Below are 4,962 nucleotides of genomic sequence, written 5' to 3' on the forward strand. Positions count from 1 at the left end.
ACTTTCAACAAAAAGAACGGGTAAAACTGAACAGTGACTGGCGAACATGTACCCAGGAATCTAGCAGGAGAGGGGGTGCACATTTGACAACACACAAGTACGGCTTTACACCATTTTGCGCGTAGTTAGTGACGTCAACAAAAAACTAACCTTTCAAAATATTGTCTCTAAAAGAAAAAAAACCTCAATTCAAAGAGCTGTAAATCTCATCTCTAATCACAATTTATTATTATAAAATCCAAATTAATTGTTCTAAAGATGCTGTTATAAATTATGCACTGTAAATATTTTTTTCCAACTGAAACTATTACAGTTATATATAGTTATAGTTATATACTATATATATAGTTAGTTTTCTTTAACTGATTTTTTTGTGAAATCAAAGCATTCAATCTATATTGTAAATATTCAGTATGTCATAATTATATCAGAGATGCCATGAATGCTTTAAAACCTTTTTATTTATAAATTTAAAACTTTTTTTTTTTTTTTCAAAGAATTAAAGGCAAACTGTGAGAGTACAGCCTTCTGCAGCTTCCGGTTCCAAGATGGCCGCCAATTAACTAGATCTGCAGGTCATCCGACTAATAAGGATCCCTCGCTACTTAAGGCTGCAATTGAGCACTAATCTCCGCTGGAGCATTGCTCATGCTACATGGTAGTTATGCTTCTGGCCTAGCTGTTATCCTGTATGAAACAGCTTACTTGTGTTCCCTCGAGTGCCTCAGCATCCTGTCCTTCCTGGACTCCCATGTCTCCTTGTTCTCCTTGTCCTCCAAACACTTGCTTCCTTCATGCCCACATCCTGGAACCTCCTTGGACAGACCTCCCAAGACGAGTCAATCCTCCAGGCCTGTAAGACAAAATAATCCAAATACCATTTCATAAAAATGTACAAAACGTGTCCATTGATGATGAATGGAACTGGTGGGGAAAAAAATTTAAGTCAGAAAAAGCAAACGAATAACAGCAAGTTTTAGAAAGCCCGTCCTCTTTTCTTTCACTGAGTGTTCATACTGAGAAGATTTGTAAGAACTTGTGTTTGACATGGGTTTTAATACATTTAGCGCCACACAAATCAGCAAAAATGTGCAAAGACATCCATTTCTTTTATGGGAACTTGAATAGTGCCAAGTTAGAGTTCTCTTCCATTTTATATCATCGCCTGGTACTACAGAGCGTGCATATTTTTCTCAGTGGAATGCAGTTGACTCATGTAATGTACAAAGACGCCATCAAAGCCTGTTTGGATGGGATTCAAAGAGATAGACAGAACCCCCCTGGGAAGTGAAGTCATGTGGGAGAAAAGTTAGGCAGTGCCTTTGAAGCCTGTGTAAATGAGGCGCTTTTGCTCATCTCGGGAGTCGGGGAGAGAACGATGGGGAAGATGCCTGTGATGCAGGCAGACATACCTGCAGATGGATCATTTTGCAGCGAGGACATGTTCCAGATCGCTTCGGCAGGCTCGAAATGCAGCAACTCATGTAGGTTTGACGTGTGAATTAAATTGTGCAAAATTAGTGATTTGAGTAAAAAATGTCTCTCATTTTCACCTTTCAAGTGGAACATAAATTTAAAAAGTGCCACCAATTGTAAATTCTGATTAAAATTATAAAACTGCACTTAAAAGTACATATACCGTACTTTCCGCCGTACATGTCACACCACCAGATAAGTCGCATCAGTCCAAATATGTCTAACAAAATGGAAAAAAACAAACGGTGTTGTGCCAAAAATCAACTGGCTTCCAAATGGCAGCCGCGGGAGTGTGCATGGGAGAACTTTAACAAGAATTGAACAAGATTAACACTTAAAAACAATTATTTGTTTGCTCAAAATTATAGCAAAGCTGTGTCTCAGTTCAACTTTTCCTTAATAAATGCACTTTAATGGTCAAATCAGCTGCATTTCACTCGGGCAGCGCTGCAAAATGCAGCTGATTTGACGTTTGCTCAAGGAGTTCCGGAGCGAGACGAAGGTGGCTTCGTATGGCAAGCTAAGTGTCTCATTAATAGCCACTTTTACCTATTAATGAGACACTTGGCTTGCTACATTACTCAAGGGCCCACTAGTGGCTGAAAATGGTAGTGTTCAATATTTTCCATGTCAGAATGAATGAAACCGTCAGATCTCAGCCAAAAATTGGATTATAAATATGGGGAAAAAACTTATATTAGTCGCTTTGATGTATAAGTTGCAGGACTTGCAAATTTATGCGAAAAGGTGCAACTTATACAGCAAAAAAAAAAAAAACAGTAATCAGTTTTAGAACAGTGCCTCTTTACTGCTGCTCTGATGAATGAAAACAGAACACTGTAATTTTATCGCTGTGACCCTCTGGGTGTATTAAAGTGTTTATTTATTGTCTGAAATTGGAGGAATTGTTAATCTGATTTGCTAAAATTGTATTTTTGATGTCAGTCTGCCAAATTAATCACCTTTTATGTGTGATATCGTCTGACTTTCACACTACCCATGATTCATTTGACACCGTTTACTTAATTGCATCAGCTCCTATGTTATGTAGCAATGAAGGTTGAGGAATTACTCAAATTTATGAAAGGGACATTGTTTGAAAAGCAACTTTTAAATATCCAGCTCCAATGTGAAGATTTATTTTATGGCACAAAGTAAAATTAATTAATTAATTAATTAATTAATTAATTAATTAATTAAGTAAAATACACCCAAAATCAGGGAATATTTTCACAAAAGTTGAAGATATGATACATGTGGTGTTTCTTTGGCAAATATGATGACATTTTAAATAGAAATACAAAAGTCAGTCCCCCAAAAATAATGAACACTTACAAATTAAACATGATATGATAAAAATGTTGATTTTATTATTAATATGTAGCCTGTTGTCACTTGATAATTTGTCTACAAAATAACTAGGGAGACATTTGTTCTGATCTGGGCATTATTTATAACAAGGCACCGGCTGTGTATTTTTATTTTTTTACTACAAAATGGCTCAATCAGAAGTTTTTTTTTTTTAATTGATAATGTCCACATAAATTAGAAACTTTAAACATCATTTCAGATAACCTATGCATTTAAAACTGTGCTGTATATTCCCTTCTTTTGCATTTTGAATGGTCTTTTCCTTTGGGACTAATTATTAAATTCTTAACATTTTAGCCTATGTAACAAGTGTCCTCCTCCTAGCCCTCAACCGTGTAACATTTGGCGTGATTAATTCTAGTTGAGATGTCTATTTCTGGCCTAAATAATGAAAGCAGAATGATGCAGTTTTATCACCTCTTGCCAACACCTCCTGCCTGGAAGGCAGAGCAGTAGGTTGGTATAAAGAACACCGATGTTGTGAAGAGGTGACACAAACTGAGCCTGTGCTGCATGAACGCTGATGCTTTAACTGTCACGGTTTATAAGAATTGGACCCAGGAATGCAAACAAAACACAAGGAGCTTGACAAAAACATCAAGACTTTAATAAAGGAAACAAAAAAGCTGGCCTGACAACAGCAACTTACAAAAGCACGCAGGAACAAGAATAAAAAACAAGACATGTTGTGGAGCACACACAATGCCAGTCTGCAGATGAAGTGAAAACTTGGTTACTCTATGGACAGGTCAGAATCATAATTAGCTTTATTATCATTGTACCAAAAGAGGGTGACATTATGTTTGTACAGTCATCCGAAAGATGGACAGAGTGCACGTTGCTGCTGCTCCTAAGAGTGCGGCCTCTTGTTCTTTTAGATAGGAAAAGGGGAAAAGGCCACGAGGAGAGAATAGTGGTATTACAAAAAATATCTCTTCACACCTTGTCCTTATCAGGACATGGTTTAAGACGTCAAAAACTCTACAAACTCTACCAGCAAGCACATTTATAAACATATTATGTAATTGATGACAAGACAGTGAGATTTGTCCATGAAGCACTTCCAGATTGCACCATAGTCCTAAGATATTGGTGTCAGTTGGTACAGCTCTGATAAGCATTCACAGGAGTATTGAGGGGGGAGGGGGGGGGGTGATAGACAAAGTATTCACATCCCAGGAAAATTTTGATAAGTCGGCCGGTCTCGAAGCCTAACAGGGAAGTCAGACTCAGATAAGCTACAGTTGTGGGTTTTTTTTTTTCAGGCAGACTGTTATTTCTCGTCAACCTTGAGTTCTTCTGGTACTTTTAATCCAAAATGGCCAGATCTGTGGGTGTTCCACAGGTCTGTGTTTATTAGCTCCCTCCAAGGTCGTCCCCAACATGCTGGTGAGTCCCAGAAGCCGCAAGTGGCCTGTAAATGTCACAAATCGCGTCCATTTTACGGTTTAGCTTGTAAATCAGCTGATTTTGAGTACTTGAAGCACATACCAAACCTTCACACGGGGTTGGCAGTTTTGCCATGGCCGATACTGCTGCCACCATCTCCTTTAATAGCTGATAACATAGGTATTTGCCAGTGCCAAAAAAGCAGAAACCCTGCTATCATGATTCCAATATCTTCGGCGCCTTCCTGATAAGGAGATCCATCAGATCCATGACGTATCCTGCTGCATGCGTCTCAGTGGGGCATAAGGGTTCTCCAGGACACTGTTGCTTTGTTGAAAAAAAAAATTTATCGAAACATTGAAAGTCCAGCTGACCATATCCATGCCGGTAGTTTACATTTTGGAAGATGTGTAAATAGGAGCTCTGATACACAAGACAGTACAGTAAGGCAGACAGTTATTAACGGAGTCGGCCTGACCCTAAACAACTGTTATTATCTGCATCTGGCTCCCCTGTGTCAGCCTTGTAAGGCTGACTATCTCAATTTCTACTGGATGTTAAGTGAATAAGATGCTCTGCTTCCCCTATCCATTCATCTTCACCCACTCCATATGCCTATGTCTTATTATGTCATCTGTTTGTTGTTTTTTTTGTGCTGAAGTTTTTTTTTGCAACTTCACACTGTGAAATATATATATATATATATATAAATATATATATATATAT

The sequence above is a fragment of the Nematolebias whitei genome, chromosome 1 (assembly GCF_014905685.2).
Source record: "Nematolebias whitei isolate Nwh7 chromosome 1, NemWhi1, whole genome shotgun sequence".
Taxonomy (NCBI): domain Eukaryota; kingdom Metazoa; phylum Chordata; class Actinopteri; order Cyprinodontiformes; family Rivulidae; genus Nematolebias; species Nematolebias whitei.